Source organism: Pelmatolapia mariae, linkage group LG9 (genome assembly GCF_036321145.2).
Source record: "Pelmatolapia mariae isolate MD_Pm_ZW linkage group LG9, Pm_UMD_F_2, whole genome shotgun sequence".
Classification (NCBI taxonomy): Eukaryota; Metazoa; Chordata; class Actinopteri; order Cichliformes; family Cichlidae; genus Pelmatolapia; species Pelmatolapia mariae.
In genome coordinates, this window is record NC_086235.1 from 17,780,715 (window position 1) to 17,804,878 (window position 24,164).

Consider the following 24,164-nt stretch of genomic DNA (forward strand, 5'->3'; position numbering starts at 1 on the left):
AAATCCTAATTTGTTTGACTGAATTCTTTACCACTATCACCCAATCACCCAATTAAGGACCATCTCTCACTCTGTCAGACCTCTGTATGGGTGCTGTCATATTCATGACTGCCCACATATTGAAGTTGACTTAAAGATTTCATTGCTGTCATATAAATCTATTCCTTGCTCTCACAAAAAACATAAACAGTTTTCCTCAAATTACCCATCGTGTCCAAGAAATAATGCATAATTGAACCAAAAGAAAAGCTAATGGAAGGTAAAGTGAACATTTAATATGCAGAAGATTAATTGGTGCCCCCCCCCCCCACCCAAAGGGGACAAATCTATGAAAAGCAGTCACTGCAGAGAGATCCATATCAAGAGAAATAAGATGATGTGTGCTTTGGTATGGCTTGGCTCCTCTGGTCTGTGTCATGATTAATTATACTTCTGTAGAGGTTGTATCTCATTAAGTTACTGATAGTGTAACTGTGGTTACTCTAGAGTAATGATCCTGCACCGATACCCCAGCGTCAAAGCTTTCCTTTTGCAAACTAACATTTAACAGCGCATGTCTTCCCGCAGCAGCATGTCTCTCATTCACCAGCTTTCTTTCTATCCATCATCCATGATTTACTTTCATATCCACCCACCCCCGCTCTTTCATCTCTGAATCCAATACTGTCGGAGCTATAAACTCCCAGCAGCAGAATACACGGTGGTTTAGTGGCATTGTTAGAGTGTTTCAAATGTGAAACTGCTTGATTCCAGGGAAGGTTTGCATGGATTTGTTTCTCACAAAGACATTTTTCCCTGAAACTAGAAAAACTCCATTCTTGGTGCTTTACATTGTATTATCCATTTGCATTATTCTGTGCTGAAATGTTGTAATTACCATGCCATGTCTAATTCTGCTGCAGTTAGTTATCCATGTATTTCCCAGTATCCTGCAGAAATAGAACTGTACTTGTTGCATCTGGGTAATTTGGAGAGTACAGCAGTAGCAATAACAAATCATTTTTCCAATATGTAAAGTTAGTGCCATTTAAAATTTGTAGCTGCAAGAAATCTACACTTTGCAATCTGTAAACCACAGCTTTCAGTCCCTGAATTTGCGCCCTTTTGTTGAAATTAAGTGATGCACTGACAGGTACAACATCATGACAGAATTTTTTAACAAAATAATTTCAATATAAACTCAAAAATACAGCAAATGTACACTGCATTTCTGCTCCTATAGTTTAATAGCTTAACTTACATGAGCATATTTAGGTTTTGTTTTTGTTTTTTGGACTAGTTTGGGCAATAGAGAGAACTCCTGATAGATGTGACACAAACTGACCCTTTTTCAAGGTCGTAGTCTTTAGTCAATATGAGAGAAGGTCTTCTGACATCTGTCATTTCAGTTTGGCCCAGAATCATAGGAAAAGGAAGAAGAGAGAAGGAAAGGGCATAGAGCATGAAAAGGAAACAGAAAGCAGTGCAGTGAAGCAAGGATAATGTAGTCCCTGTTTGGTTCTGTCAGCACCTTCTTACCTGTCAGTGAACAGTTCAGGCAGGAATTGCTCCAGTCTGTCTCAACCAGAAGGACATGGTAGCTACACGGTGACAGAAGGTAACAACACAATGCTATGGTACCAATAGTAAGAGCTTATGCCCAAGAGTAGGACTTTCTTTCAAATGAAAGAAAAGATCTTGTGTAATGAAAGCCCACTGGAATGTATGAAATATGTAGTGTCAAGACTGCTCTATGGTTATTAGAGAGACTATCCCATGGCTTCCCCAGGACTGAAGGGTCAGCGCTTCAGTTTGTGCACCATGCTGTGTATTCATCTGGACAGTTGTCTTCTGTCCTGTCAAGATGTTTCTCAGCAAGCTTGCTTGAGTTAGACACTCACAGCTCAACAGTGAAAATGTAAAATGTAGTCCAGCAATGGTAAGTACAGTTTAAAAGGAAGGGGCAACTTGCTACTCTGGGTCCTCATATTAACATGCTTTTACGTGTCTGTGTTTTCCTGTTTTATGCTATGTAATATCTGGTTTGTGCTGATTTTCACACCACAGGACATATCTGTGGTTTCCCCTTCTCATATCATAGGTTAAGTTATCAATTCTTTAGACTGAGAATTTGCAGAGAATTTAAGAAACTCGAATGATCACAAACAAGGCATACTGAGAAACTGACTCAGTAGTAAGCTCCACTGCCTCACAGTAAGAGAGTCCACATGGGGCCAGGGTTTTACTGTGTTTACATGATCTCCTAGTCAGTCCTCATGCAGGGATATGCTGGTGGACTACTACTCCAAGCTTTCAGGATGGGTTAAAAATGGAGATCAATAACAGATATTTTTATTCTCATCTTATCTCTTCCTTTTTGCTCTGGTGTAGGGAGGGCTTTAGTCTTTTTCCTTTACCCATGAATCTTGTTCTTTCCTACTCATCCCCTGTACTGACAGATGACCGCTGTTACACTCTTACTGGTACTGTTCAATATTTAATACTTCCCCATGAATTTCTTTTGTAAAGTTTAGCTAAGTGTGAAAAGCAAAAGTCCCGTAGAGGGGAATGAGAGGCTAAGCATGAATGGCAGAGGGCAGCCGCGTGAATGTGAGAAGTAAAAAAGTGTAAATGTCGCCTATTCTGTTCTGAAAGATGAGGAGTTTGATTCTTTTTTTAAATCCAGTGGTTTAGAGTGTTGGAAGTAAGGCCAGAGGTACAAAAGAGACTTTTACCAATTTGGTTTTAGTGGTATGTGTTAACTATTTTATGATAATCCTTAATACATGAACTCAATCAATACATCCTAAATGGATCAATATGATACAATTCCAAGATCCGATTTGTTCATCCTGATCTGAAATAATGTTTACCTAATGATTTAATATGTACACACACAAATCACTCACAGCATTGTGATTTTATAATATCAGCATTTCCAGGGCTTGTAATTTTTTAGTTTTTGAAAAACTCATTTTGTATTCCACCCCCTACATCTGAATTATTTAGCTCCAGTGCCATTTCTATTCTTAGTATTTTTTACTAGTGTTTAGATGGCTGCAGAAGAAGACTTAGCATGCAGTAAACACAATAAGCAGCATATTGTGTATGTTCATACAGATCATAAACAAATTCCTCTGGTTTGTGCATCACCTCAGTTCTTTCTTGTGAATATGAATGTTTAGTTATGTGCATGAGGACTTGTAATGAGTTATCATTTCCTTGGGCTAAAAGATGTGCAACATTAACTATGAAATTAGAAAATGCAACATGTTCGTTCTATCTTTAACTTCAGACCTTCACACACAGCATCTGCCATTGTAGTACACTGTATGTGTGCACACTTAAGTTCAAAACTACTGAAAGGTTTAAATTAGATAGTAATGTTTACCTGTTATTTTCCAGCCTGGAATGAATTTTCTCCAAGACAAAGAGGCTTGGGTTAAATCAAGCTGGAAAGCAACAGTCTTGAAGGGAACATCAAAGGTTTTCACATATCCCTCGGGTCTGTTCCACGAGCACCGATCGAAAATGCTGGGTGGGAATGTGCTTACAGTCTCCTATCCAGTGAAACTGATTTCATCCAGCCACGCCTCGTAGCCGAGAACTGCTAATCTCTCAAGTCTGAAATCGTTCTGAGAGAAGCAGCAGAAGAAGGACGAGTGGCAGTAGAGAAAAGGATTGGAAGGTAGAACTGAAATTGGCTGACATCTGGTGCATACTACTGCTGCAATCAATAAGCTGTCACAGATGAAAATATATATTTGTTTTGTTAATTTTTTACAATTTCAGTTGCTATGCAGTCCAGATTCCTTTTACTTTTATTCACCCAATATATTTATCTCTGCAAGCAAATTACTCTTTTAAAAGTTCAGCTATTTGATGCTTTGATCTCATTTTTAAACAGACTCATTAGGATTTACACTGTTATGCTGTCATTGCTGTGGCAGCATCAGCAGAATTTTTAATGAATGATTAATAATTTACATGAATATGGCTTGTGCTTCATCTCCAAGCATCATAAATATGATTAATCAAATAAACTGAAATGTAATCATGAGCCACCAGATTATTCTGTTGACAGAGTCAATACTTAAATTCACATTAAAATACTGAACATTACTAATATTGAATTACAGAAAGGCAAATGAAAAGCAAGACATGTATTCTTAATTTTCAAAATAGCATCTTGGAGTTCTTTGAGAGCTGAAGAGTCTGTGATTCCTGACAGACTATCAAGATGTCATTTTAGGGTAATTGTGATAACAGAACAATCTAACAGTTACTTTTCACTTTCTGTCATTTTTTATATGTTTGCAAACCTCCTTTGGACTGAATTATTGATAAATAGCTGGCTGTTGCATGCTGAGTCTGAGAGAAGGGTAAAACATGGTCCGGATTCTTTCATAGACCGGCTACACAAATGCATACACCAAGAGTAGCTGTTCAGCACAAATTCATTGAAAAATGTCTTCAAACACTGCTCTCTTTTTAAAAAATACAATATTAAATATTTTCCATTTTGCTGATTTGGTTAAGTAAGCGTCATGGATTTTGTTTTTCTTGGCGAATTTTGAAGAAACCAAGCCTCATAACACACTTTAATATGTGGGCCTAGGTAAGCGTCATTGGTCTTCTGCTCATCCGAGATACTGTGATGCAAATCGGACAACACATTCCTCCTCAGGGACTAAAAGCATCAGCACAAGTTCCCTTGAAGACATCACATACACACTCACGCACACACACAGTCCAAGTACAATGCATACACACACACGCTCCTGCGTGTAGATCTCTGCCCTTGTTGTTCTTGAAGGACAGCTCTGAGAGATTTACTGCTGTCAGCTTCGAGGGAGAATTTAGTTTTCCCTTCAGAAAAAAAGTCTGTCATCGCACTGGGATCAGGCAGGCTTGAATCATTACACCCATAATGAACATCAAATGGAGTGAAATGAGAAACAAAAACTGGCTAGTGTGATTTGTACAAATTTCACCTCAGTTCATTCTTAATGCTTCACTAGCAACGTAAATAATCAATCTTATTTGCATACAGAGCAAGTGTGACAACTCATTATAGCTCTATTTATTTATTTTTTCCTCCCTCCCTCTCAGGCTCCGGGTTGTGAGTTGGGTCACAGAAATATTGATTTCACCCACACTTTCAGGGAACGCCTTTATTGACTGACTGCCACCAATAAATTGTTGATCGCTTGTTGATGAAAAGCCTTTGGGCTACAGTAAATCCTCCTAATAATGTGTCAATGCAGCTATTTTCTTGTGCGCTGTCAAAGCCAAAGCACAGCCATGTATCACATTCTACATGCATAAGTGATTTGGTAAACCCCGATCTTTCAAAATCCAACACCAGTCTTTGGTGCTGCTGCTGTTGTTACCAGGGTTTTGCCATTGAAGTATGCAACCTTGTTATCAGATTCAGGCTGCCTGGCAGGCATAAAACACTGGCTGGCATGCTTTGTTGGTTCTTGTTGTTTTTTTAACTAGCGAAGTAGCCTCCAGTCATTCAGCAGTGTCACTGGCAGAGAGAGAGCGTAATGGGAGAAGTATGCATTATGTGACACAGTTATGAATTTTTTTTGTGTATGTGTGTGATTAATTATTACGGGGGGGGGTTTTCTAGACAGATCTATCCAAGAGGACAACAGAAATCGCAACAAATTTGATATAACAGCTCTATAAATAAGTCTGGATTAATTATAATGCAGAACACAGAGTAGATGCAGTAATAAAGACTCATGAGAATGTTTGCAAAACAGTAGTTTTCTTTAATATGTATAAATTTAGCACAAAAAGTAAGGCAATTTGTGTTTGGTTCAATATTTCATTCTTGTAACAATGCTCCTTGCAAATTAATCTTATATCATTGGAAAACCTGTTTATGTCTCCTTTAAATGATGCCACATTTGTAAGAAAAATGCATTTTTGGGTTGAGCAGCATAGCTAAGTAAATGGACTGGGCCCCTGAAAAACAGATTTTCTCTGCCAAATGCATTTTCCTTACAAATGAGATGACATCCACAGTGGTGCATGACCTGTACGACACCTGCTGCGACCGGGCCATATTTCACCCACGCTTAAAATTCGTATTATTTTATTTATCACGTAAGATCTTTTGATATAAGTTGGCTTAAGAACTGAGGCTAAAATGCAGTTCTTGATTCCTTTGGTAAGATGGGAATTGAAAACTTTAGCTTAAATGAGCTGTGTTAGGTTAAATCATTTATCCCTAATATTTTGGAGAACTTCCCTCTCAGATTACTGGCTTAACTGTGGTTCCTAGGATATTTAAAAGTAGAATGGGAGGCAGAGAATTCAGCTTCCAGGTCCCTCTTCTGTAGAACCAGCTCCCAGTTTGGACACCCTCTCTACTTTAAAAATTGGTCTTAAAACTTTCCTTTTTGATAAAGCATGCAGTTATGGCTGGATCAGGTGACCCTGAATCCTCCCTTAATTATGCTGCAATAGGTCTAGGCTGCTTGGGGCTTCCCATGATGCACTGTGTCTTCTCCTCTCACCTTTAAACACCACTCTGCATTTAGTCATTAGCTACTATTAGGCTAATATTGGCTCTCTTTCAGTGTGTCTTTTGTGCTGTCTTCCTCCCCTCACCCCCAGTGGAAAAATGGCTGCCCCTCCTTTAGCCTGCTGGAGGTTTCTTCCTGTCAAAAGGGAGTTTTTCCTTCCCAATAGCGCCAAGTGTTTGTTCGTAGGGGCGGTGCTTGTCTGGGTGTTTGGGTTTTCCTGGTATTACTGTAGGGTCTTTGCCTTACGATATTAAGTGCTTTGAAGCCGCTATTGTTGTTATTAGGCATACCTGTCAATAACTCCTTGTACAGTCTCAGTATTCCTGTTGTTCAGGTAAATGTTGAGTTATGGCAATATTAGCTTCTAGCTGTTAGTAATTAACCTTTAACCTAGCCTGTAAAGTAGCTAATTAAATGCAGCTGTGAGTATATTTATATCTTCCCGCCTTATGCTTATAACAACCTAAGCTTAAGTGTTAATTCAAATGACATCGTAAGAATTTTACAGCTGGTCTCGAATATGTTTCGTGAGCCAAAACCGGACGACTCTACCGCGGAGGAATCCAGGCAGCAGGCTCCATGTCGGACTTTCCCTTTCTCCGTTCGTGTGAAGCGCTGTTTCATACGTTCAGTGATGCCTCTGCAGCTCACAGACGGAGCGATACAGGAAGATACTACAGTCAGTGGGACCTTATCATCCAAGTGACGTCGTATATGATCAATCCCGACTTGTAATAATCTCAAAGCAAAGAAGCAATTTCAGCCGAATTCCCAGGACTACTCTGGAGGCATCTGTGGGACGGTCAGTCTACTGTGTTGACAAGGTAGGGCAACTGCGCAAATTGTTTTTTCCCCCCGTTTCATTCATTCTGCAGTGAGTATTTGTTTGCACCTGTCGTGACTTAAAAACAATCCTCTCTTTGATCAAGTAGTGTTTCGACATCTACTTTTATTAAAACATGCAAACCTGGGATACAATACTGTTTTTTCTCATGTTGTCAGATTATTTTTTTCACGATTTACTGTTTAGATTTTTTTTTACAAGTTTCTTTAAAACATGGGGCAACTAAAAAGGGGGGGAAAAAACAAAAACACAAAACGCCTCATATTTGGGCAAAGTTATTGGGCTGGACGTTCCCCTGTAGCACGTTGACAGCTGTCCCTACCACTTGCCGCAAGTGATAATGAGGCAAAAATATCCAATCACCATTTCCGTGCGCCTTGACGGAACAACCGCGTCTGCAATTGCGTATTTGGGATTTTAATATGACGACAAACTGCAGAATTTCTCTTTTACAAAAACACAGTAAACAGTGATTCTTCTAATGAATGCTTGGGGGGGGGGGGGATCAGAACATGATACTGCCACTTGTTAGACGAGGATGCAGCAGTGACCATGAGAACATGTGCCATGACTCTCCACGTCCAGAGGTTTGGGGGTAGCATTCTGGTCACTTCTTAATATCCAACGCTAAAGCCTTGCAGATGGTGCGAGCTCTACTGGATATTGGGGGTTAAATTCCTTATTTCTATATCCACGTAAAGCTGCTCTGTGGGTTTATTCAGACTATTCTTTGGTCACCCAGTCTCCTTGGAAATTGGCTTTGGTGTTGAATGTATTCTGCACTTCTTCCAGCCTGAATGTGTGATTCCAGTCATTAAAACACTGCCTCGAGTAGTAGCCTGTGTAATTCAGCCAGTACAAATGAACAACGCTACATCTGTAAATTACTCTCTGGACTAACTCCAGATGTGATGTGAATGGATCACTTGTCTGATGTAAAAATGCACAAGGAGTTTGTCTGCGAAAATAAGGCTGCATTAATGGCTCATTATAGATGGGAATGATACACTCAGTAATTATTGCGTGTGTGGAGGGGCACTGATATATACTACAAGGTAACAGAATTCAAGAATGACAGGAAGGGATCAAGGCTAAGAGGTTAACGAACTATGAAGAAGCCATTAATAGACTCCCAAAATGAATTAAGCACTTAACACACACAGAAATGGGACTATTGACTGAAAGCTGCAGCTCATGCAGATCTGCACATTTTGAGGTCATGTGCTACAGAAGAAGAAGCATATTTAATGATTCCCCCCCCCCTCTCCCCGTGTTATCTTCCTCTTTATATTCCTACAGAAATTGAAAGGCATTGCACGGCAGACTTTTTTTTTTCCCCCCCAAGCGCATTCTCTTATCTCAAAGAAGCAGGGAACAATCCCTCAATCTGTTGATCTTCCCTCGGCACATGTGTCACTTCCTTAAACTATAATCATGCACGCTTTCCTTGTTAAACACAAGGGCCCTACATCTGCTCACCTTTCCAACCCAGTCCTCCTTTAGAGACCCTCTGCATCTCATATTACTGACTGCAGTGGCTTCATACCACCATGGAGGAGGAGGAGTGTCTAGTGATCATTAGCAGCATTTCGTCTTTGCCTGTCAGTTAATGATGGACTCGGGGCTGAACTCTAAACCCTATCCTTCATTAGCTTCCCTTTTGTCTTGATGCTGTTATCAGCTCTAGTAGCATCCCCTTGTGTCATTTCCACATATTCAGCAAAGTCACAGAAAATGTGAGAACTGACTGAATTGGGGATGATTTGTGGCCATCACTTTGTCCACATCAGTAATCGAGTGGCTTGTCCTGGGTCCGACTGTATTTTTGTTGATCCTGTTTAGTTAAAATCGCGATGATATCTGCTCTGCTACAAAAAAATACGTTTAAACACTTCCTCGGTCACTGCTTTCTGGGTGCTGCCAGTGGAATATTAAGAATGCTTTCGAGGTGAGATAATGGATGCTGAATATCTGTACTTTTCACACTTCTTCCTTCCTCACCAAGTCTCACTCAATCATGCAAATAATGCTGTCCAGATGTAAATGTATCATCATCGCAGGCAGGCCAAACAAGCTTGCTTTCTCTTCTGCATGAGATTGCCTCTTAAGCCACGGAAGCCTGAAATTAAAGTGCAATTATTAAAGGGGTCATCAGATTTGAGAAGCCTGGGGGGCAGAAGGGAGGCTTGGACTAGCAGTGGGACAAATATTGCTTTCTGACACCTCAAGGGTTTACAATAAAATTAAGGCACGATGACGGCAAAGAAGATTTCGCAAAGCACAGTGATGACATAGCTGTTACTCATGACTTGTCGCCCCTCAGGTTTTATTAGTGAAGACCAGAAGTCACAGTCATATCATAATGATGGTTGTGGATGACAGCAATGATGAGTCAGCTATTGCTGGATTCTCTGATGTGCTATAAATCCAGGCTGTGTTCTTTTTTTCTTTCTTGAATTTTAATTACACTGCACTGTTCAGCAGCGCCGAGCCCTGTCGGATCTCACTACGTCTTGTTGCTCGTCTGTGGTTCACTTATGAGAACAGGACATCTTCTGTTTCTGAGGTTTCACTCTGGCAATAAGAAGACTTACTAGTTTGGCTTGAGGGGACTCTTCAAGCACTCCTGCTCTACCCGTCTAATCTCAGCCTGCGCACTTTCTGGTGCTGCTTAGATTGGTCGTATGGGAGCTGTCAGCAGGCCAATTTAATTTCTTCAGCTTTTCTCCTGTGAATCTTTTTTAAAGCAGGAGAAAAAGCTGTGTGTTAGCTCAGAGAAGCTAAAGAAAGTTATTTTTTAGGATCAAAACTATGAATTTAATAAAGCTGGTTTCTACTAGAGACCGTGCACAGGGCCTCGTGAAGAATTGGTGTGCCATCACCGGTGAAACGGGGGACACTGTGCCTGATGCTGAATGAACGTATACTTGGTGCACGGCAACCTGTACTAATACTACACTTCTGAGATTGTCTGTCTTTTGGCAGGGGTTAAGCCACAAAACGCTTTCTGCTTCCTAGGATTTGCTTGTAATAGCATCTCTGATATTGTACATTTTTTCTATATTCTTGAATGCCATAATTCGTTCGTTTATCTGAGACAGTCACTCAGCTGACAAATATAATTAATTTGTGGGGACCCTGATATCAGACTGCAGCTAAAGCATGAGGCAAAGTATACTGACACTGATAATGTCACTTTGGTGGATATACAGTGCTCCGCTGTGGGATTTCTGTGTGTGCAGCAGCTTTTGAGTCACTGATGAGGAGCATTGTTTGCCATTACAGCTTCCCTTCATGCCTGCTAATGCCTGCAGGTCACACTACAGTCTAAGCCCCGGGCTGCCTTTCTTTCTCACTGTTGACAGCATGCGTCTCTATACACATTTAAAAACACAAAGTAGCGTACAGTGTATCTTTTTACATCCAATCTGCAGTCCAAGGCTTTTATGTTTAAATGCTGTGACTTTGCATCTTTTTTTATTAATTGGGAGTTGCAAAACACAGAAGTTCTTATGTATGTATGTGTGTGTGTGTGTGTGTATATATATATATATATATATATATATATATATATATATATATATATATATATATATATATATATATATATATATATATATATATATATATATATATATATATATATATATATATATATATATATATATATATACACACACACTGTGGGGTGATTGCCTGCTTTTCTGTTTTCCTCACACCACAAACTAGAGCACACATTTGTTAGTATAAAGACATACATTAGACCTGCTTTTGCCAGGGAACAATGTCAATTCTGGTGGGAGAGTGAGAGAAATGGGGAGAGAGTCATGGTCGTTTGCCTTCCAGCTATTGCAGCATGCTCCAACTGTGAAAGGCCACTGCCATTGTTGGGTAACATAATCCACCAGGGAGGCCTTCAGCCAGACACTGGGGAGGACTACCTATACACACTCTCCCTCTCTTTCTCTCTAAGTAAAGATGCATATCCCTTTCAGTGGTGGAATCAGCTGCTGAATGCTAAGCAATTCTGAAGTGTTACCGAACTTGTGTGTGAGGTTACAGCACACACATCCCATTATTGTTGCCATTCTGAGCAGAAACACTCCGCTTGCTACTTGCCTCATTTAAACTGTCTTTTGATAGTGGTAGATCCTGATACTCTCCGGTGATGGCGAGCTGAGGGCCTGGATTAAGAAATACAGACATGCAAATGTCTCCTCTGTGAAAATGTACCCCATAGATAACTGTCTGGATGGTTTTAATCAAGTGTTGTGGAGTGTGTGGTCACCTACTGAATGGATGCCAACAATAATGTGTCTGTGAGAAACAGATTTGTGGTTTAATAGTGGAAGCAGTAGCTCACAATGGATCACATATAGACTCGTGCTCATGAGTATTGGGTTGCTTGCAATCTAATTAGTATGAATGTTTTCCCATCATAGAGGCTACATACTCTGGATGCATATGCACATTAGACAGAGGATGCATTTGATATGCACTTGAGGGAGGTATGCGTGATTCAAACTGCCTGATTAAAGTATTATTTATCTATCCGTACACAATTTAATCCTTTATCAGAAGATAAACAGAAAATGTAGGTGGCTAACTACTTTGATTTCATTAAAAATAGATAATCAAATTCTTTGGTTTCAGTTTTCAATTTCATTCTTAATGCATGCCATAAAGCAATGGAAACATTATGTTATGACCTCAGTGGTACTAGATTTGAGAAGCTGAATCCACTATATGACTGCCTGTACTGGAGAAGGACATTAAATTTGATTCTCCTTAGCTCTGGGTGTGTGTAAACCAAATGTAAGAAGGTTTAACAACCGTGTAGTCTCAGGGAAAAAAAACACAAAACAACAACTGCTACACAGCTGTTATGCTTTCTGTAAATATAATGTGTAAATCTATGCCAAAAAGGAGTCTATTGAGGGAATCCTTCTTGTATTATGTATTCCAACTCGCAAATGTAATTATGTATTTTTTTTTACAGTGCCTAAAGAATGCCCATTGATCCTAAATTCATATTGAATATAATGACTCAAAACATTTTAAATTGGTAGATTAGATTTCTCCACAGGTAAACATGAATCGGGAATTTGAGTAATTGTTACATTTAACCACCGAAGTAGAACATTTAAAAAAGTGGTCCAGGATGACTTGATACATCCACATGGCCTGATTTGAAATTCCTCCACTTTAACATTAGCTGGATTATTTAAAAAAGCCAAATACCAATCGTGTTGTTCCTGAAAAGGTTTACAAATTTGCTTTTCTCACTTACAGCTCCATGGTGTTTTTTCTATGTGTGTGAAAAGCCCCTTACAGCTAAGTGAAGTCCCTAAATGCCCCAGTTGCGAGGTGGGTTAGTAGGTTAGTAGACATGTGTCTCACATGCATGAGAAGTGGCATTATGCCATTGTTATTTAAACAGGATTTCACCCTATAATTCCAAACAACACTGACTGACTAAAATCTGAAAAGCCAGCGGCAGCATTGATGCTATTTTTTTTTTTTTTTTTTTTTTTTGCACCAAAGTCTGTAAGCATGTGTGCACAGTAAAGCCAGGGGCTTTCATTTGCATGCATACTGAAGCTTTAGGAAAGTCTAAATAGCTTGTCTCCCAGACTGACAGTAATGAGAGGAGAGGATTGACGCCTCCTTGAGAAGATTTTGACAAGATCTTGCTGTTTTGGCAGGAGGCATTAAAGATTATGGTATCGATAGAACAGTGAAAGGTAATCCTGAGCAGTGCTTTATTTTAAGCCCATAATAGTGTGTGCACATGTCCATTTTTGCTACATTTTGTCATTTTTGCTAAAACGGGGGTCATTTTTTTTGTATCCAAACAATCCAAAAATATTTTATAACATATATATAGCCTGTTATTGAATAAATAAAATCTGATGACCGTCTGACAGAAGCCTAGCAGCTGTTTTTAATGTGGGTCCTGTTGCTGCAGCACCCATGTTTTCATGGCAATCATCCTCATGAAACCCTAACCACCTGCGTAGGATGATTAGTAGGATCACAATCAGTGTCATGTCAAACTATTTGACCGTCAAATAGCACAGGTGTCACATCTCTGCGGTAATAAATTAATGTGACATTTTCACCGTTGCCTCATACTGATGGAGGATTTTCCAATCCAAGCCTGATGCACAAGTGTGTCCGTGTTGCACCTTTGGGAAGGGAGCGGGAATTTAAGAGGCATTTAAGAAGAAAAGCCGGAGCCTGCTTAGGCATGTTATTGGACCATCAGTTCCTGAAGAAGTTTTGATGTGGGGGCAAACATATTGCACACAGCTTAAACTGTTGTTGTTGTTGTTATTATTATTATTTTTCTTCTTCTTATTATTATTATTATTCATATTGCGCTATAAGGAAAATTTTGTTTTTAACACAGGCTAATGTCATTACTAATGACATTTTTGGATTTTCTCTTTATAGCAAGGACAGAAACTCTCCTGTTTGGATATGTAGCCGACAGAACATCTAATCTTTTTTTTTTTTTTTTCATTTACTTTCAGTAATATTGAAAACTGATCTGCTGTCAGAAGCTGTTACGGGTAGAATTAACTTCTGGGACAAAAGTACTGCATTTGCTGTAACTGCTTCACAATAAAAGCCACTCCATGTTTTACTAGTTGGTTGTTTTTGATGTGAAGCGACAGCAGTAGACAATATTCAGCTTGCCTTCAACTAATGCAGGTCTGATATGGTTATGGAGTCGGCTGTTAACACTGGGGCTTATCTAACTCGGGACATGTTGCTTTTGTCAGTATACTTTTATTTAAAGGATGTCAACCATTAATGACACCATAAATAGCATCAACAGTATCGATAACAGCATTTGATGAAGTTTAAGCCTTCAAGATTAAAGCTTTAAAGAAAATTCCACTTTCTTTTACTTTCATATGTCAAACTATCTTTATCGTTTCAGTTTTTATTGGTTTCCATCAAGGATTTCCCTCTTTTCCCCAGATATCATACAATTGTATTACTCTGCATACTAGTTTTCTGAGGAGTGGCTTAAAGGAACAATAGGGAGGGGGGTGGGGGGGCTTTTCTTGACCAGCCAGCATCCCTTCGTGCCCCAGCTTTCTGCAGTGCCCTCTAGCAGCCGGCCTGGCCGCCTCTCACTAGCTGTGACAGGAGAAGGAGGAAGATGATGAATCAGGGACATGACGAAGATATCCCCAGCATCGACTTCTCCGTGAGTTGCTGGGCAGTGTCACGCAGGGAGAAAGTGTGATCACAGTTTTATTTATCCAGTTTAAAGCTCATGGGCAAGTGTGGTTCCTCAGCCTTGGCAGACTGTTTAATAAGGCCCATGTGTATGTCTCTTATTAGTTTCTGGTTAATGACAGAGCACTTTGCAGTCTCCCTAATAATGGTGTTTTAGTGAATTTTGGAATTCACTTAACTTGCTATATATTCAGTCTTTTTAAAGAATCTCCTCCTTTTGCAGAACGCTCAGCAGTGGGCATTAGCATGTCACGTGCCTGTCAGTCTCCATGGGAGGTCCAGACTGTCATGTGATCTTACGTCGAGGAAAGCCTCCATGAGCAAGGCTCTTGTGTATTTAAAGCAAGGAGATTTATTTAAGAGCCCATTACACAAGATAAGCTGCAAAAGGTACAGCTCTAAATGGAATAGAGGAGCCTATTTGTAAATGTCCGCAAGTGCCTGACTTTAAGTGCATGGCGGGGAGATGAATGGAAACGATAAGCAATAGAGGGTAATTTTAACAATGGGTATTTGAAAGGGTAGATATTTTGTGATGACAGCCTTTAATTGATCTCATCACTTTTGAATGGGGTTTTTATTGAGCTCATCTAAAGGCTGACAGCGCTAGCTAGAAGGATAGCTCTCGTGTCCTGAATGTCGTACAGGAATTCTGATGCATTTTTCCCCCCTTTTTTTTAAATCCTGCGCAGTACACATGCTTATTTTCATCCAATCCTTGATAACAAAAGCCTGCATGAGACTGTCAAAGGCAGGACTGACTGCCCAGGGAGGTTTGACACAGTTGTTTTAGATCCAGAATGGCATCAGTGCAGGCTGAAAGCTAGTTAAAGCATTAAAAGGATGCACCCAGTATAGTAGTTTGTGGTGCTAAACCAAAGTCATATAATCAACTGTTAAATAACTTAGGGTAAAAAAGGTAGCGCATGCGGGGCTTCAGGACAAAGTAGACTTAACTCAATTTCACTAATTAATCCAGCCCTGTCAACAAACATGCTAACATTTCGGCCTACTGGCCTCCATCAACGCGTCAGCGCAGCCTGAAAGCCCCTTTGTGTTTTGGATTTTAATTGAGAGAGTGGCCCTCAAGTATAGTACCAATCTTCCCAGTAAACCCTACAGGGAGCTTTTCCTGCTGTGAAAAGTTGAAATACCCACTGACTTTCAGTGGCAGCTTACAGTATTTTCAGCTCTTCTAGCTTCTCTTATTGGAACAGAGCGTAAGCCGATGTAAATTCAAAATTACACGATTGATATTTGAGTAGTTAGAAATGAGGCTTACAAGTGTCCATCACTGGGTAGACATGAAGTGTATTTGTCCTATTTTGTATACAGTACATGAATACAACATGGGGTAATCTTGATATGGTTGCATGATTCATAGGATTAGTTTGGATTAGCGAAGCTAACTTTCACATGACAGCAGTAATAATCTGTTCTCGAACTAATAACAATAATCAGGTTGGGAACTAATTCCCACTTGAAACTGACTGCAACACTGCAGCACATTTGACACTTAAATAATTGATAAAGAGAGGAGGCAGAGGGTGGGGGTCTAGATGTAATCATAACATGTGCTGGAGTTTCATATAGGACCTACGTACTGTGGAATATCCATGTGAGAAAAGGCAGGGCCCTAAAACTCTGCCAGATTTCATTTCACGCTCCGCAGAGCACAGCCTCTGAGACGGTGACATTTACATGGCCCTCTATACCACTGCCAGTTGCTGCAGGCCCAAGGCACTGGCTAAATCAGGCACAAGGGCCAATGAATGAGGAGGCAATGCGAGCGGGAGAACAAGGAGGAGATGGCTAATGTGCTGTGCAGAAGAGTCAAACAAGAGAGCATGATTTCATGAGTTGTTAAAAGGAGTGTATCACGTCACGACCGTCCTTAAATTAAAATACTTTTCTTTGGAGGTAGATGCAGATGTGAAATCTATTACTTGTGCAGTGCTAATGCATCATGTTTGCTCCTGTTATACATTATTGGGAGTGCTTCCAGTATGACCAAGACCTCTGTAAATGATTCTGGTCTCTTTGTGGGAGTTGTGTTTTGCACAAACATAATAAAGGAGTTCATTTAGGGAAAACTCATTAAACAAATAAATGGCACTGCATGTGCATCACCGGGGTTGAACATTTGTGTGTGAGTAGATGGGTAGCATCGGGGACAGGATTGTTCAGTCCAGTCCGGCTTTTCCAAGGATTATCTGCTTCAACGACCACCTGGTTCTCTCTTAACCAGGAGGTCGTCGGGCTAGTTTGAATTTAAGTCAACCCCCTCCTCCTACTTAACTTTGTCCCTGACTAATCTAATTTGGTTTCCACCCATAGTAGCTTCCCATTTCACTCTAGCCAGTAAGAGTAGCTCAGTCTGTACTGAGCTCTCTGTCACATTTTTTTTTTTTTTAAATAACACTTCCCATGAGAGGTTTCCCAGTTGGTTGAAATAAAAATTCACAGCAGCTGCAAACACTGAGGTTTGTCTGTCTGCTTTCAAAAGAAACCCTTTGGCAATAGGAGAATCTTTCTTTGCCTAAAATCATTCTAGGCTCCTTTTAAAGATCTTCTAGTAAGTCCCCCCAAAAACGGTATAAAGACAATGCACATTTAACTTATATAATCATAGATGCACTGGGCAGTTTCTCATGCTGTATCCTCTCAGGGATTTCTGCTATGGAGCCAATTTGGCACAAATTCTCTCCTCATTTTGGTCTTCAAATCTTGGCGTTTGCTTTTGTTTTTGTTCCCTGGCAAGTCACTTTGCTCTGATATTTCTTTTTTTCCCAGGTGGCGTGAAACTATCGATGTGTTTGTGTAAACACATCAGTCAGCATGTTTTGAATGGAGCCAGTTCAACTCTGAAAGCTGTTGTACATGACAGCCTTTCATTGTGTGCAACAATGCCTTATTGAAGTCTGAACATAATGTTGAGCGGTAACCATTACTGCAGGATTATCAGATGTAGAAGAAGACAAGGCAGATGGATATAATGATGGGAGTAGTTTGAGACAGGTGGAGGTCAACATTGCTACCACGCAGTCTCACTGGTCCTGTTTGTCACGGAACAGTGAATCAATACAATTGTCAAGTGGATGAGTCCACACTGCTAGTTCATTACAAAGTGTTAAATCTAGCAATGGTGCTTACTAACTGCCATAATGAGGTGGTAACAAAGTTATGGAATGATTAGTGAGCATGTGTCCCAGCAGGACGGCGAGGGAGAGCAAGCTTGGGGAGGTTACAGTATGACAGATGGTGACTGTATGTGTGTGTCACAGTGTGAATACGTGAACGCTACTGCTTTGGAGTTGTTTTTGCTCACAAACAAGTGAAAAAAATAACTAAATATTTCATTGAACTTGATGATATTGATGCTAGCAGGGATTTGGACTTACAGGCAGTTTTGATTTCATTCCAGTGTGATTCATGAGCAGGGTCAGCTTTGACAGCAATGCTTTTTCAATATTGTTTTCAGTTTAGTTGATTATAAATTAGTTGTGCTAAGAACAGTATTGTCAGTGTTTGTTTGGCAAAAAAGGATGGTTATTTTTAGCATCCTGTGTTAAAAGTTGTTTTGATGTGTCAAACTATCTTTATTTTATTCTATTTGCAGAATATATTATCTTACCTTTATGCTTTTTATCCAGATTCAAGGCTTCCTTAACAATATCTTAAATAGAAGTAATCCTTTTTGCATTAATTCCTGGATTATTTTGTGCTTTATTGGGACAGTCATTTGTAAATTCAAGTCTATACAGATTAGAGGCCAACAAACACGCTGACCATTATCAGGCTTGTTTTCAGGATTTCACATGATGCTACTACACGAATCTGTAAAACATGCCAGAAGGGGTGTAAAATAAACGCAACTCCGCGTGTGGTGTTTTTAGGTTCTGCCGTAAATCACCATGTTGCACGTTGACTGCAAGAGAAGGAAAGAGAACGAGTGGAGGCAGGGAGGGAGGGGCTGAATCTGTGGTACAAAGCCAAAACACGACCAATGCCAAGGTGGCAGGCACGGAAGGAGGTGGAAGAGAGTGAGAGGGAGAAGATGAGAAGGGAAAACCTTCTTCTCAATCTAATAAGCTGCATGTATAGGCACTGAAGGACAAACCCCTATTTATAACCAGTCATCTAGATTGCCCCCTTTCACGCAACTAGCATTTTCAGGGGTGTTAGGGGTTATTTTTCTACATACACGAGAGGCCATTTTCTTCCATTTCTTTTTGCAACGTGTTTAACGGGCTTGAAAATGGCTCAAACTACATAACAGACCACAGTAAGCGAGTTGTGACAATTTTGGGGCACATGCATCATGCATTTGCTCACTGTTAGTCATTTCACACCCACAGGAAGAAGACAAATTGGTCACATCCATTTCTTTCTTGTGTTTTTTTTTCTCTTTTGTTATGTTTTCTTTACTGGGGCACCATTAAAATCCACCTAAATAGTGACTGTTAAAATTCATTGCATGGGATGTACACTAAATGCAGAGAGAAAAAAAAAGAATATTAATTGAAGATCCACACCCACATCCTGTCAACTCTTTAGTGACTGAGACATTTAGAGGCTAGATTTATTTGTAATTTAATTAGCGGGGGAGAAAAAAAGGTCACACATGCTGAGATCTGTGCACATGGGTGACGGGGAGAGTTCTTTGCTAATTGACCACAAAATGGACTGACAGCTGGAGGTCAGGCATCAGTCTGGCCCTGTGGCCTGGGCGATGGGGCTGATGTGGAATTAGCTGGTTTCTCGTCCTGTTATTGGTGCTTTTTTTTTTTTTTTTTTCCAGGTCACCAGCTACGCCTGCATTCTCGTTGAGCCTTTTCAGGGACATGCCACTTTTAGTATAGATAATCTAGATGTACATAATAAAAGTGGTTTTGGATTGAGTTCAGGACAGCAGATTTGCAGGGAGATCAAAATATGTTTTTGGCTGAAACTAAGTGATGGTGTCTGTGTGTGTGTGTGTGTGTGTGTCTGCATGTGTATTTTTGTGTGTGAGTGAGACAGAGACATAGTGGAAAAGGAAGAGGGAGAGATGAATGAATGTCCCTGACTGAGAGCAAGCTAGTGCAGCTTGGAGGAATGACTTCAGCACCACGGACAGAGTCTCATGCTCCAGGCACATCACAATACTCTTTTATCTGTATCACTACACGCCATCTGTTCACACAGACACACGCACCGATTGAAAAGTGAATGCACGTTTATAGATTAATGAACATTGCAATTCTGCAAAGATCTGAGGGGCAACTTTCTGTGACAAGCTCAGCGAACTCAAAATTGCAGCCTGCGAAAGGAACCGAGCTGAGCATTACCTGATATATTTATCTGCTTTTTTTTCTTTCTTTTTTTTAAGCTTACACATTTAAGGAAATGTAGTTAGATAAATGCAGGCAAACACTCATGGTTCTCGCATGGCATTGCACAAAAGAAGAAAGCATCAGAATAGAGAATACCAATCCTAAAATCACAATTTCTAGTAGTTTCTGGACACAATCTGAAACAACAGCTTGGTTTCAGAACCTTCTATACGAAAGCATATTTGTTCATTTTAGCCTCCAGTGTGTCTTGGCTGGTAGAAACATATTTGTTTCAAAAGGATGACTGCTTGAGTTTGTGTGATGTTCAGCTTCTATGTACAGTAGGCACTGCCTGACATCGCACAGATGAGATAGATCAAACTAGTTTCCTGCCTAACAGTGTCGAGAGGATCTGGGGACACATCTCCAAGCTGTTTCATCCCCACCGTACTTGAATATTCATTTCCGTCTAACTTACTTCCTTGACTCCGTTTAGACAGGCATTTCATTGAACATTCTAGTCTGGGCAAGATGGCTCTCGTCTGAATTACACTTAAAAGTTCTTAAAAGTTCTTTTCTTGTCTTGTGTTTGCACTTGGCACATCAAAAAGAAGATCAAGTGGAAAATACAGACAGACACCTATTTACGCTCTAATTTGAGGTCATGAAGCAAATCAATTAGAATGCATTGTCCCATTTTTGGAATGAGATGTGTCCAATGCATTATGAACGGCAAGCAAGGCTTTGTAGCATAATTAGCAAGTTGTCTAGAAGAGGATACAGATTTTTTTTTTTTCTCTTCACTAAACACTTTCCACGCTCCCAGGCAGACAGGCAGTAAGAGCCTGCATGTCAAAGGCATGAAATACTGGCATTTGTGAGGACACCAAAATCTCTTTGGCTGTTCTGGCAGAGAGAGAGACAAGTGCACAGGCAGCAGAAAATGGCTTAGTCAGGGTCATCACTAGCCAATAGCTTTGGATAGCTGTGACAAGCCAGGGCATTTTCTCAGGCTCCAATAAACCGAGTGAGAAAAGATCTTCTTGGTGCAACTTTGCCAACAAACCATTTTCTCACGGTATTTACTTGGAGTAGTTATCATACATTTGATGGAGTAGTGTGAATGGTGGGGCCACCATGAGTAGAAAATACTTAAAAAATTGTACCTTTTAAAAAAAGAATTGTATGTCACAGGTGTATATGTTTTTTTTATAATTATTTTAACTCTACAAACCTCAATCACAAGTGGTGATTGTATTTTTTTCTAATCTGCATGAACAGCCACATCAGAAAGGGAAAGCTTCAGTATGTCTGGAGTCATCTGAGTCACAATGCCTCTGTTTCCTGCTGGGATTATTCTTTCCATGTCAAAGTGCCTTTTTCTCTTCTGCATCTGTCTTTTCACTGCAGATGCATGTAATCATATATTGTTGTTGAAGTTCAGTGGCCCGCAGAACAACAGATGTACTGTACTTCCTGCCACGCAAGCCATGTCTCTTAAGCTTTTGTTAAGTGGGATGAAAGTCCACTGAAATCTCCTAGCTAAGGGTAAAGGTTCATCATGTTCTGTAGACACTTTGTTTGTTTTATCATAATGTCTTTTTAAAAAAGAAAAAAAATATTAGGTCTTATTTATAGCTCTGAAATGTACAGGTAAACACAATTGCCCCAAAACAGAGTGGGAGATACTGTATTGGCAAAGTACATCCATTTTATGCACATGCACAAAAACACACATACTTGATGATGTCATTTGTATAATCTGATGGAATCTGGGCCAGCTTTGACGAGGAGGCAGCCGGAGGGATGAGCAGTCACTGTCATAATGATTTGGTGTGTAGGAGGGGAGGTATGGGGAAAAGAGAAGTGTGTGTGTGTGTGTGTGTGTGTGTGTGTGTGTGTGTTGTATTGGAAAGGGGTGTCACCAAACACACTATTTTCTTCCTTGTTCACTGGGGGTTTTTGCTTCATACGCAGGCTGCAAAAAACACAATGTACCGATCTGTGAGTCATTACACTTCGTGATGTTGTAATTTATGCAGTCACTTAAATTAAAAGGAAATGGTTCTGCTTCATGTGAACCATTAAGCTATTACTCATTTATTTTTGGCTGATGTGAACAGGTGAGCTGAGGAAAATGTGTAAAACACGAGATAAGAACAAGGGGAGATCATTACTGGTTCGGTGCTTTTGAAGGTTTGTTGGTAAATGCTGCAATTATCGTGCTTACACCCAACTGTGATAAATGGCAGATTTCCTTCAAGCCTAAACACACACATTCCACATTTTTTCCTGTGTTCATCCTTTAAATGTTGGCTTTGCTTTTGGAATACCTCATGTTTCCAAATGGCACACAATTTGGGGCAACATCTTTACACAGTTTGATAGGAAGGGAAAAAAAGCTCAAACAAAAACATTGCGTTTGGTTGCAAGCCATACAATAAATTCTTGGAACAAATCCTGTTGAAGTCACACCAGGCATTTAGATTTCTAATTAAGCTATTGTTTCTTGCCAACCGTTAATTCTGATATTTTTATTCTCTTGATAGTCAAAAATGGAATAAATTAATTGAATGTTTACACGGCAAATGAGGACGCCAATGTCATTAACACATTAAAAGAACACCATTCACCATATTTAACCTTTTTACAGCAACCTGCAAAACATCTGCCAACTGGACAGCTAACGTAATAGGATAGCTAACAATCAATGTGTGTCTATTGATTTAAGCACAGCCCCAATATAGCCAGACCACACAGTAGTGATGCATCAACATCCTCTGATTGCCCTTAAGCAAATGTCAATAAAAATAATTAACTGACTATTCTGTATTAGTCAAGAAGAAGAAGAAATGCACTACATCTGTTGTTATTAGACACTTTAATCTGCTGTTTAAGTAAAATAATGGCCTACTTTTTAAATTTTATAGCCTAATTTTTATATCTTTTTGGGTTTGGTTTTTCTCATAAAGGGAAATCATTTTCTAAGGCTTTTATTTTGATAAGCATTTCAGACAAGCTCTGGCAGACAGTATACAGACTTACTGCGACAATCATTACATGGGATCATCGGATAAAATATATGCTTCCGTCTTAAATTTCATCTTGCACTGCAGTTTTGTTTTTTTGCGTGTCCTTAATGATGATTTTCAGGATCATATTGTGTGTTGCAGTCGGATCAGCCCGCTTTCCTGGTTCCATTTCAAGTGATCGGTTACTGAAGGTTATATTCTATACTCTTTATTCTGTGTCTTTTGCACATCTAGTCAGCATTTCTATGCATATTTAATCATTTACTTGAATCTTTGTGTTGTTCTTTGATGGGAATCCTGTAAGCCCGATGCAGGATAGTGGGGAACTAGACATGTTTGTGTCCAGTTTAGTCGACATTTAGATCAGCAAATAACTGTCAGGCAGTGGAAGCATTCCTGCTTGTCAGTGTAATGCTGCTGGCTCCTGGGACCACGGTCTACTCAGGTGATGGCACTTACTATAAGTCCGATGATATAACTGCCACACTTGCTGCCAACTATAACCTACACTCGACCCATCTCGACTCCTCTCTCAGCTTCTTTGGCACAGCTGGGCATGAGGAGAGTGGATAGCATAGAAGAGTTGGACACTGAGTCATCAAAATTTAAGTGCAGTCAAACACGTTCATGTTGGCATATTATAAAAAGACACACAAGGCCTGTAGAAGTCCAGTTCTGAAGTCTTTAAAAGGCTTAATCTAACAGCTATTGCTTGAATTTTTATTGAATTATTCATCTGAGGACTATTTAATCTCTAACTATGCGGTCTATATAGCAGTTAATATAATTACAGATTTCTAGAACCGACTGATGGGTCTATGGAAAAATAACATCAGTCAATAACATGACTGAGACATGGAGACATGCACTGCCTTTTTGTAAATGTTATATGTATGAGCTTATGCACCTGGTTGTGTAGTATTCTCGCTAAGCCTTAGTTTGTTCAGCATGTGTAATCCCCTTAAAGTCCCCACTGATAGCCTGACTACTTTCACTTCAGATTAGCTGAGGTAGAGATCAAGAAGTGCCCCTCTCACCAGCATCTAGGACGACACATGGTTCCTTACAATGAAACTAGCTTCACGTAGTGTGCAGCTATAGAATTGGATAGGGAATACAAAATAGATGCAGAATATAAAATTCATATGCTGTGTATGGTTGTGTTTATAATTATTCCTTGAAGTCAGTTCCGGTGCAC

General features: G+C 39.8%; 1 protein-coding gene across 5 annotated transcripts in view; it reads left to right on the forward strand.

Moving 5' to 3' along the window:
* Positions 1 to 7,163: 7,163 nt before the first annotated feature.
* dlgap1b (discs, large (Drosophila) homolog-associated protein 1b) overlaps positions 7,164 to 24,164 on the forward strand; it is a 95,682-nt gene continuing 78,681 nt past the window's right edge. For all 5 annotated transcript variants that reach the window (XM_063483518.1, XM_063483521.1, XM_063483520.1 and 2 more), the window contains exon 1: positions 7,164 to 7,345. The gene's annotated coding sequence lies outside the window, so the exon portion shown is untranslated. The remainder of the gene's footprint in view (positions 7,346 to 24,164) is intronic.